The sequence below is a fragment of the Ochotona curzoniae genome, unplaced genomic scaffold (assembly GCF_017591425.1).
Source record: "Ochotona curzoniae isolate NIBS_2020 unplaced genomic scaffold, NIBS_Ocur_1.0 scaffold_4505, whole genome shotgun sequence".
NCBI classification, from domain to species: Eukaryota; Metazoa; Chordata; class Mammalia; order Lagomorpha; family Ochotonidae; genus Ochotona; species Ochotona curzoniae.
Window position 1 is genome coordinate 37,354,336 of NW_024467118.1, and position 12,167 is coordinate 37,366,502.

The following is a 12,167-nucleotide window of genomic DNA, read 5'->3' on the forward strand; positions in this document are numbered from 1 at the left end:
AACCGGCAAATGGAACACCTTTCTCTCTGTATCTCCTTCTCTCTGTAAATCTGACATGCCAATAAAAATCAGTAAATCTACATAAAATAAATAAAGCTGTAGTAACTAAAACCACATGGCACTGGCATGTCCAATGCAACAGAACAGATACCCACAAATTCAGCTATGTGCACACGAGTGGTTGCTTTCTGACAAAAGTACTTAGAACATATATCTGAAACAAACAAACAAACAAACAAAACAAGTATTACTCTCTATCCCTAACTTCAGAGAAACCTTGTGGGGGTCCTTTGATTCAAGCAGAAGGTTTTTTGAAATAAATCACTCAAAACTGTCTCCAGCTCTGATTGGACCATGTCCTGCTCTGACATCATACAGAACCATTTACAGGTCACAATTCCAAAGCCCTAGATAAAGCCCTGGCCGGGCCTGGGCCTTTTGTCCAGGAGCTCTCTCCACTGGAGAGCTCTAGGACCAGCACTAAGCTAGCTGTTTGTTTTTTTTTAAACCTCTTTTGTTTGTGCCTGTTTTGTTTATTTGTTCTCTTTTCTAATTTATTAATTTTGTTCTTCCCTCTTAATTTCAGTTTCTATTTCGCAGTGTGTATTTCTTTTCCTTAGACACATCCTCATTCCTTCTCAAAATTTTTGAACTTTGTTTTGCCGCTTAGTTTTTATTTCCATCATTTTATTTGTTTACATTTTTTTTACATTTTTAAAACTTTTAATTTCCATTTCTATTTGTGTTCCATTTTGCATTTTCTGTTCTCTTCTTGCAATTTTCATTTTTCCGTTAATTTATTTTTAAGGTTTATTTCTTTCTTTCAGATTTACATTTTTTTTTAAATGAGAAGTGAGGAAGTGTCTAAGGAGAAGATGGAGAGACCTATAAGGTCTAGCATCATGTTATTCTTAACACCTATTTTGCACAGGGTATCTATTCTCTTTAGTAATATTTTTGATACCTTTATTGCTGCAATATTTAAAAAATCATTTACACCATCATGTTGTTCTTAATATCTATTTTCCTCTATGGTATCTTTTCTCATTATTGATATTTGTGATACATTTATTGCTGGAATATTTAAAAAATTTTTACACCATCATGTTGTTCTTAACACCTATTTTGCTCTATGGTATCTTTTCTCATTTTTTATATTTATGATACCTTTATCACTGGAATATTTAAAAAATCTTTTACAGCATCATGACATTCTTAACACATACTTTGCTCTATGGTATATTTTCTTATTATTAATATTTTTGATACTTTTATCGCTGGAATATTTTAAAAATCTTTTACATCATAATGTTATTCTTAACACCTTTTTTGTACTATGGTATATTTTCTCATTATTAATATTTTTGATACCTTTATCGCTAGAATATTTTTTAAATGTTTTATATTTGAGCAATATTAGCATAATAAGCATTGTTTATGGACGTTGGCCTTATACTCATCCTACGTGATGAGTTGGCGTGAGCACTGCTCCACTGAGCAGTGAGTGGGTACCACAATGGAGAAAAAGATCAGCAATGGACTCCACATCCTCAGCACGACCAGTCGGCACAGGTACAACGGGCAACACTGGCCCACCGCATAGAAAGCAGCAACCAAGTAGCCACGTAAGTCACCCCAAGAACCAACAAGGATTCCAGGCTCCCAGCTTACGGCAAGTGGAGGTACAGGGCTTAGGCTCACACACCTGAGTTGGGGGTGAGACATCCCTTTAAAGTAGAAGAAGCAGAGAATTGCTCTCCTAGCATCTATGCCTGTCTGGCTCAGACACCTCATGCCTTCAGGACTACCTCTTGCACAGAAACGAAGGGGCCAGCAATAGGGATACAAGCCAGCACGAACATGTTACTGACTTGGATCTTAGGTTTCTTCAGCCTCTACATGCATTTTTGACCCTTTTCCCCAGAATAAGCTGCACTTCTCTGGGAATTAGGTTAGCACAGGGAGAGTCTGGTTGCATCAGTAGAGGCACATCAAGGAGAGTTCATGATTTTGCACAGTTATTCTGAGCTTTTATCTGTATTTGTCTCAGCATCTATTAACTGAAACACTGCTGACTTTTAAGGGGAAATTCTTTCTTGGCCCAATACCTTACAAACAGTTTTGTACCCTACTTCCTACTCATTATGGACACATGACACTCTGCACTAAAATCTCTACACAACAAAAACCAGAAATGTTCACGAAACATTGCAACGCATGTACATGTCCAAGTGCCCTACAGGTCAGAAACCTCCACCGAGCTGACAACCATGGAGATGTCTTAAGTTTATATCATGGTGTGCACCCTTCCATAGCTCAGCCTGTAGAGTGGAGGACTGTAGAGTAGAAGTTTATATCATCGTGGTTTCCTAACACAGTTTTAGACTCACACACACTCAGAGGGCGATTCACTTGGAACAGTGTTACCACAAGCCTGCTCTTCCTCCTCAAGTTGGTCAGTCTTGTGAAATCAGTGTTCTCTTCTTCCATCAGGAACTATCACATCTTGCGTGGATTGGCATATTTCCTCTCCTGATGTTGTTTAACTGCAGAGACTCAAACCCAAATATCCCTCTATAGAAGGATTCTTCTGCTCTCACTGGATTGTCTCCTCATTGGACCTAACAACACTCAGCCATAAGTATGCTTGAAACAACTGCATCATACATCTTTACCTGAACACCTAATGCCACAGAGTAAGTGTCCACGCTTTCACTGGCTTCCTGAGTGTGTATTTTCCAGGCATGATAGCAAAGAAAGTCAGCTTCTGGTGAAGAGTCAGGCTATGTGCAGCACTCTTTGCTAGGCAGCCTGAGCTGGCTGCACCTGCTGCTCAGCTGAACACCAAGTTGGGCCAGACCTAAATGTACAAGAACGCCAAGCGTTCTCCTCACGCAGGCATTTCATCCTCTGTGTTCTGTCAATTAAACCTCACTTGAGGTGCAATAAAGCTAGATGCTTCAACGTTTCTATAAAGATCATGACAGTTGTCCCCTAAGTAGCAACATTTTTTACACTACACTACTGTGACACCTTGGTTGAGAAATAGTGCTGAGTTTTATATGGCTTAGTTGTGAAGGATCCCAACCAGAACTGGAATCATTGGGTAGCTGGAAGGACCTAACCTGAATGGAGTCATTCATCTGAAGACAAGTGCCAGTTAGTGCTAACAGGACGATGTTAGTGAGCTCCTCAGTTACTAGTTTAAACCTTTACAGATCTACTTCAACTCAGAAAGAACTTCATCATCTTTGAAGTGCACAATCTATTTCCTGCTCCATTCCTTCTCTCGCTTCTCCTGGCACAGAGGGTGCCTGCCTGTTATTTCAAGGGCATTCCCAAACATTTGCCATCAGAAGATTCCTGAATGGCTCTTCTGGAGGACTCCAGATGACCAGGTTCCTCGAAATGTGCAGCACACACACACACACACACACACACACACACACACGTAGATAACTAAACGATTTCTTCTTTTAAAAAAATGTTTATAATTGGATTACTTGGTGCAGTTGCAAAATGGATATTTTGTGCACCGTGTCCTTATGACCATTTTGTTTGTACTGGGTGAACAACCAATACAAAGTGTTGGGGGATGGGAGAAGCCCACAGAAATTTTCACATGTAAAATTGAAGGAGTTGATTACTGTCATTTTGATCATGTGCCTTTTACACATCTGCAGCCCTTAACGAAGACTTTATGGATTGGAGCATGAGCACTTTAAAGCGATGTAAAATTATGGAGGAGCTACAAAGCTTATAAAGTGCTTCAATGTTACCAATCAGAGCAGTAGTGGAACCATTCCGAGGAGCTTGTAATACCATGCACAGCCTGCTCATCATCAGCCCAGGTGTCACTCCTGGGCACGTGGGGCTTCCAGCATTCCTGCCCAGAGACTCTCCATCACGAAAAGCAGAGGAGCCACTGCTGAGGAGCCGGGAGAGTTTCGGCAGTGCTGGCAAGCTCAAAAGCAGGCTTCCCGGAAGGGACTGCAAAAAGTCTGTGTGATGTGAATTTATGGTGAGTATTCTTGTTGGTGCACTTTCTCATTTTTGATTCTTGTATACTATGAGTCTAAAAAGTCCATGCAAGAATTTATGTATTATTCCCAGAGCCCCCGCAGGCCGAACTGGTACCTGGGTCTGCAGCTGAAGAGGCACAGAGCTGTGCCACGAGGCCAGAGCTGTGTGGGAGCATTGGCACTGCCCACCTTTAGACCAGGGTTTCTGCCATGGCCTTGGCATGAGCAGAGCTGGAGGAGGAGGAGGTGGGGCTGGCTCTGAAGCCAGATCCGGATCCTCTAGAGTGTGCTTGGGCAGGCCAGAGTCTGCTGTGCCTAGAGAGGAGCACCTACCACCAGGCCTCCTTCATCGAACTGCAACAGTGCACCTGATAAGATGCCCATGTCAGATCCTTACCTGCTCAGAGAAGTAAACTGGAGTCAGAACACAGCTACAGTGTCTCCACCCATCTCCCCCACACATCCTGAACAAGGCTTCCTGTGAGGCCTCTTTCTACTGCTCACTTCAATACAGGGGTTTTGCTTTGTTTCATTTTGTTTTGTTTTGTTTTGTTTTTAAGGTATTGGGCCGGCTAATGGAGACTGGAATCATCAATCCTGAACAGTGTATGACATCTTTTGAGCATATGAAGAAATCTGGCGACTATTAGGTTACAGTTGTAGAACATGTGACTATTGGATAGATTGTTGCTACGGAAACTCTGAGACTAGAACTTACATTCATCCATTCCTGTGCTGGGAGAGTAAAAGATTTTGTCCTTATTGATGACTGCAGAGGGAAGCAGCTCTGCACACTTATTAACAATTCTTACTTTGCCAAACAAAAAACTTACAAGATTACACTTGAATGTCTACCACAAAATGTTGGTTTCTATAAAAAATTTGGATATGCAGTATTTGAAGAAAACTACGTGTCATAGGTTTCTGAAGTGAAAAAGTATCAATACTACAAAATTTTACTCTTCGAGAAAACATTTTTGCTACAACTCTGACCTCCATAAATAGCGGACTCAAAGTCTTAATACAAGCATAACGACATTTAGAAGATTACTTTCGACTGGTGGGGCATAATGAGTTTAGATTTACAAACGAATATTATAAATGGGGTGATTTTTAACCAAAGCAATATACTTTTAACTTGAATCTTGTCTTTCATTGTTTTTTTTTCTGTAGTCTGGTTTCATTTCTTAGTAGTGAAATTGATAATAAGTTGCTAAATGTCTGTTATCTTTACTGCTCATTTTCCAAAAAGCGTGTATTACTATCCAAGTGGCCACAAAGGCTGGAGTTTAGCCAATCCAAGTCCAGGAACCAAAATCTTCTTCCATGGGTCTCCCAGGTGGGCACAGGGGCCCAAGGCTTTTGGATCAACCTCTACTGCAGTGGGAAGGGAAGTGGAGTAGCCAGGGTACAAATCAACACACATACATGATCCTGGTGGATGCAAGGCTAGAACTTTAGCCACGAGGCTGCAGCAACAGGCCCCTTACCCAATGCCTCTTTTCTTTTTTTCTTTCTTTCTTTCCTTTTCTTTTTTTGATGATGCTTACATAGTGAATCAACTATCGAGTGATTGAGGGTCAGAGAAAACTGGGTGTGATCATTGTTTCAAAGTTTTCCATTTCTTTTTCCTGTATCTGGTGGGAGGAGGGGAACCTCAGTAGAAGCCATACCCAGCTTCCCAACTGCCCCAGGGATGGGCAATAGCCACCAAATATTGACCTATGGTCCTGATGTGGCATATGCTCCGAGGGTTCTTCCCAGAAGGTTTCAAAAGTTCTGAAATGTTGTCAGTCTCACCAATTCAAAAGGAGGGAACACAGTCCACCCAAGAATCTCCATTCACCCAGATATTTGTTGTCATCCTTGAGCTGGGGTAGATGTCTAATCTGTTCTGTTCTCCTTCCTCTGCTATGTAACGGGTGTCCTCTGAAAGCCCAAATGGGCTTCCATAAGCTTTATGTGGATCTGGGCCAGCTGTCCATGAACTGTCTCTTTGCTGATGAGGACTAGTTTGTTCAGGTGGACACAAGGACCCTAGCAACCTGGATCCCACCAGACCCACTACCACAGGGGCTAACAGACCCAGCAACCTATGTACAGCCAGGTCAGGTAATCAGGCAGGTAGCTTGGGCCTTGAGAGACCACCTACCCTGGGGCTCATGGACCCAGCACCCACTGCCTCTAGATTGGTTTGGTTCACTACACCTTGGCTTCCATCAGCAGGTGCTTCAGCCCAGCTCACTCAAGACCGCTTCTTGTTACAGTTCCTGCTAAGGTTGCTGCAGCCTGACCTGGCTCAGCCAGCCCCCGGTTCAGCCCTGGTGTGAACTGGTTGGTTGCAGTCTGACCCGGTCCCTCATGCAACCTGTCCAGGTCTTCAGATGTGCTAGTGGTTGTTATGAACTGGCCCAGCCCCATCTGCCTCCCTAGACCTGACCCACATGTATGATAGTCAGTAGTGCAGCCTGTTTGGCTTTGGGATGCTCCCTGCATTGATTTTTGCACTCACCTGCTGAGACTCTGTCCTAGCAAAGGAGTTCCACAAGCTCTTCTATTAGTTCACTTCCTTGTTGCAGATATTGCATACAACAACGGGTCCTTAGGTTCAGGTTTACTTTGTCCACACAATGTTCTGGCACCAACAGTGTCCCTGACCAACTGGCCCATACCCAATCCAGTTCTTACTGTTGAAACCAGTAACATAATATCTTAATTCCTAGGCTAAACACCTGTCCCTGAGTTTAGCTTGTAATGTCACATTCCATGAAGATTATGAAGTGCAGTCATATTCTTTCTTGGCTTTAAAAATTTTTTTGCAAGTTTGGTTGAAAGGCAGATACACATACACATATACACATCACACACAGGTAGAGGACAGAAAGCTCTCCCATCAGCTGGTTTAATCAACAGGGAAAACTGGGGATCAGTCAGGTCAAAGCCAGAAGCCAGGAACTTAATCCCAGGTCCAAGTACATGTATAATCTTCTGCTGCCACCTAGGCTGTTCATCAGCAGGAAGCTGGGATCAGAAGCAAAGTTCAGGACTTGGACACAAGCACTTGGATGCAGTGTAGTCATCGCAATCAGCGTCTTACCACAGTGCCAGCACCTGCCCCTGTGATTAGGCTACGCATCGTCTGAAACAAACACTAGCACACTGACTTTGAGAACTTGGTGGGCACCAGGGCAATGGAGAGGAGGTAGGATGAATGTGGGCAAGGTGGTTGTGTCATTGCAAATGGAGACACACAGAGATGATAGCTGCTGAAAAGCAGGTGCTTTTAACAGAGGCTACAACTTTGCCAGCACCTATTCTGCCATTTCTTTTTGCCTAACCAGTAGTTCACACTTGGTGTGCTGGTCTTTGGTTTGTATGTTTTACAGCAACAGCAAATCCTGCATCTATGAAACAGGAAAAATAAAAATAAAACATTTGAAATGTAAAATATCCCGCTGGCTTGTCATGTGGGATTAACAACAGCTCAGGCATCATTTACGTTTTCCCATGGATTTACACAGCTGAGATCCGTCCTGAAGTGACTCCCTTCTGTGATGGCTGCAAGTGCCCAGCATGCCAAATCCAAACAACTGGAGTTACTTCAGGAAGGAGAGGGCAGTCTTAAATCTGAACAGGTTAAAATGTGCAAAAGTCAGTTCAATGGCAAAAAAAAAAAAAAAAAAAAAAAATCCTGGGTCCACATTTCCAGGATTCTCATCTCTCCCATGTGTTTTTTCCTAGCATGTACCTCATTCATTCCACTCAACAGCATGACATGTGATTTTAGAAAGTTAAAGCATTACAGAGCAGGAGGGGACTCCAGAGCAGAACAGGAGGATAAAAGGAGGTCCGTATCCTAGTCCTGGAGACTCCTGAAGGCCTCCCAAGTGCTTTTGCTACAGAAAGAGTAGACACTTCATCAAGGATTGTCAGTATGGTGTCCGTATCCATGGATGTCCCTACGCAATATTTCGTCCCCCAGAGCTCACTGGCAGGCAGCCAGCGGTCAAAGCCCAGTGCCCAACTGGCACACTGGCCACTGACAGAATAAAGATGGGTGGGCTGCTTCCTCCGTTCATCAGCCAAAATTGACCGATAAAGCCGAGTTCTGCTTTGCATACCCAACCCACCCATAAGGTTATTTTTATTGGCCTCTTTTGTTTTATCACTATAATGGCATCTGTATATTGTTTGTATTCCTTGATATTTTTTATCTGTGTCTGGGTGATGTGATCAGTCCCCCCCCATTGATGGGGAGGTGAGCATATGCAGATCTCATCTTTAAATGAAAGCCCCACTTCATTGCCTGGATAGCAGCCTGTCTGTGACTACAGACAAAGCAAAGCTTGCCACTTAATTTTGATTGTCAACCCTGAGCTGCTTTTCTTTCCCAGGAGTCTGAGTTCTACAGGAACACGATTAAAGTCCCCACCCAGGGTTCCTGTGGGACCCTGCCCAACAGCTGCATGCTCCTTTGAATTGATGTCAAGATCTTCTGGAATGTCGACAGTCTGATTTCTGAGAATGGTCTTCGTTCTCACAATAGATGTGAAGAGGGTGATCATTTCTTTAAAATTTTAATTCATTTGGAGGTAGAGAGAGGAAGAGCATCACAACTGCTGTTCACTTCCCAAGTGTCTAAGGCTACTGACTGCCACCGATGAGGGCAGTGGAGAGGGTCTCAAACTCCTGTCTGCAGCACTGACCAAGCCCCAGCCTGGTGTTTGGGAGGTGAACAGCAGATGTGATTTTCTTTCTTTTTTTCTCTGTATCTAGCTCTCAAATGAATAAATTAAAAACCCTCTCCATTACCACTCTCTCGCACAGTCCATATCCCCAGAAGCTGGGGTCAGGAGTCAGAGCCATGTATGGGACTCAGGCATTTCAGTGTAGGATGCAGGTTTATTAAAATTACTGATGTTCTCAAATGATTTACATTTTTGTTTCACTGATGTTTCCAATTGTTTTGTATTTTATGTCTTCTTTATGCTCCTTTAATAACGTATTTTTGATTAACATTATTTCCCATTTTGTACATCATTTAGGCATGATTTGAGAACTTTCTCCTTTTCCGAATGAAAATGAAAATGACTTGAAACTTTATGCATGTTCGATAGAAAAATGGTTGTTCTCTGCTATACAAATATTTTCAAACTCAGCTTAAAACAGTTCCTCTTTTACTTTTTAAACTTACTCTTTAATCAGTGTATAACTTGAGGTAGGTTTCCAATTTTCTACAATTTTTCAGATGTCTATTAACATAATTCCATTACACAGTCTGTATGCTTGGAAACCTTTTACATTTGTTTTCTTACTGACCCAAAATACATCTTGGTGTATACTCCACGTATACTTGAGATTCATGTTTCCCATGCTGTTGGGCAAAGCATTTTATAAACTTAAATTATGAATTGATTGGTTGGTAACTTTGTTCAAATTTTCTGTAGCCTTACTTTCTTCATGGTTTTTCTTTTTTTCAATTAATTTTTTTATTTATATGAGATGAACAAATTCCCTGTTTTTCACACAGATTTAAGAACACAATACTTCCCACCGTATTTTCCCTGCTGCCCATTTTCCTACTCTCCTTTCTCCTTCCTTTCTTAATTTATAAAGGTTTTTAAATTAAGCACTTTATTTACTTTATAGTCATAAGATTAATCTTCCACCCAAAACATGAACAAACAAGTAGTAAGTAGAAAAATCTCAGTATCTCAAGAGTACAGGGTTATAAACATCAACTCTATGTCAATTTAACTACCATGCATCACATTCTTTTTGTGCTTTACAAGGTTTCAATCAGTTATTAATAGGAGGTGTTGAAATGTTCAATAATGTTTTTCTATTCTTTCCATTTTAAAAAATATTTATTTATTTATTTACTTACTTACTTACTTATTGGAATGGCAGATTTACAGAGAAAAGAAGATACAGAAAGAAAGATTTTCCACCTGCTGGTTCACTTCCTAAGTGGCCACAAAGGCTGGAGCTGAGGCGATCCGAAGCCAGGAGCTACAAGTTTCTTCCAGGTCTGCCACATGGTTATAAGGTCCCAAGGTCTTGGGCCACCCTCTATTGCTTTCCCAGGCCACAAGCAGAGCGCTGGAAGAGAAGTAGGGTAGCTGGGACATGAACCGGCACCCATATGGTATACCAGTGTGTGCAAGGCAAGGGTTCATCCACTAGGCCATCATGCTGGGCCCCATACGGTTGTTGCTACTGTACTTCAGTTCTGTTTTCTTTTGTTTCATGTATTTTCAAACTTTAATTTTCATTTTGTCTTTTAGGCAGAGACAAAGAAAGATCTTCCTTTCCCAAATGCGTGTAACAGCGGGGACCAGCATAGGCCAAGGCAAAGGGCTGGGTTCCTGCGTAGGTGACTGGGACCTATGTACTTGAGCTGTCATCTGCTACTTTTCAGGGGTTACATTGGTAGGAAGCTGGACTGGAAGCAGGCACGTGAAGCAAGGAGCTATTTAAATTCTGTGTTAAATTTCCAACTATTTCAAAGCTCCATAATTAGATTCATGACTAATGATGAATGCAGCTTGTTACCATTACAGATTGATCTATACTTGGGGTAATAATCTTTGCCAAGAAATCTACTTTGATGTAGATAAAACTACTGTGTTACTGATTGATATCAGCATGCCATAACTTTTTCTATTATTTAAACTTAGTTGTTAATGTCCTTATGTTTAAACTGGGTTTTGTTAGGCAGCACAGAATTCATTTTTCTACCTAACCTAATAAAAGTACTTACTTTACAATTTGGGTATTTCAATCTTGATATTCTGTATGATTATTAATATAGACAGCTTCACAAGTTTATAAAACAGAATTAAAAGTTTATCTTCAGGGGCCCGGTGCTATAGCACAGTGGGTAAAGTCCTTGCCTTACATGTACCAGGATCCCATATGGGCACCAGTTCTAATCCCAGAAGCCCTGCTTCCCATCCAGTTCCCTGCTTGTGGCCTGGGAGAGCAATTGAGAATGGCCCAAAGCCTTAAGACCCTGCACCCACATTGGAAACCCAGAAGAGGCTCTGAGCTTTGGATTGGCTCAGCCTCCAGCCGTTGCAACCACCTGGGGAGTGAATCGACGAACAGAAGATCTTCCTCTCTGTCTCTCCTCTTCTCTTTATATCTGATTTTGCAATAAAAATCAATCAATCTTTTTTTTTTTAAAGCTTATCTTCAGGACCCAGCACAGTAGCCTAGTAGCTAAAGTCCTTGACTTGCATGCTTCAGGATTCCATATAGGCGCCGGTTCTAATCCTGGCTGTTCCATTCCAGCTCCCTGCTTGTAGCCTGGGATAACAGTCGAGGACGGCCTAAAGCCTTGAGACCCGGCACCCACGTGGGAGTCCCAGAAGAGGCTCCTGGCTTTGGATCAGCTCAGCTCCGGTCATTGCGGCCACTTGGGAAGTGAATCAGCAGATGGAAGGTATTACTCTCTGTCTCCTTCTCTCTGCAAATTGGCATTTCTAATAAAAATAAATAAATCTTTGAAAAAGTTTTCTTCACAAAAAATTTAAATTAATCTAACTTCTTCATAAAATACTTGTTTCATGAACTTTTTAGGATTTTCATATAGTTGGGTTTATATCTGCCATGTTCTCTATTCTCCTTATTTTTGTTTCTCTTGTACTCTTTCTCTATTTTTCACTATCAACTTAGTATAATGTTTATATCTTGTTGTGTTACTATATAGGGAGCTCTAGAGTGTTCTGTTTCATTTTGGTGCTTGTTCTACAGTTTAGAGTAGGCTTCTCAACTGAATACTACATAGCAAAATGACAGCAAACATTTTTTTTTTGCCAGTTATATGCACAATGAAGGAGCAAGGATATCTGAAATTCATTTCTTCAAAAAATAATGATGAAATTGACAATTACTGAAATCAATTGTTCATACCTGGATTATTAAAGGCATGAAACAACCCAGAAAGTGATCTTCCTGAAAAATGACTTAATCTCAGGAAGGACAGTGAGTTTTTTGGAAAATTTAACTCACACAGCATCCCCTTTCTCCAGGTCTCTAGCAGCTTTGAAGACTAACCATCCAAAACCTTGCCCATGACCAGAGCCTGACATCCACCCGAGGGTCCAAGTAGAGCTTGTACCTCTTCAAAGTCTACACCCC

General features: G+C 41.6%; 1 long non-coding RNA gene and 1 pseudogene across 1 annotated transcript; both read left to right on the forward strand.

The window, feature by feature from the left end:
- The first annotated feature begins 1,275 nt into the window (after nt 1-1,275).
- On the forward strand, nt 1,276-4,006 carry LOC121146562. The gene is made up of 3 exons (XR_005882230.1): nt 1,276-1,625; nt 2,494-2,696; nt 3,684-4,006. It is a non-coding gene; the product is annotated as an uncharacterized LOC121146562 (long non-coding RNA).
- Nucleotides 4,007-4,086: 80 nt separating this feature from the next.
- On the forward strand, nt 4,087-4,955 carry LOC121146377 (annotated as a pseudogene).
- The last annotated feature ends 7,212 nt before the right edge of the window (nt 4,956-12,167 follow it).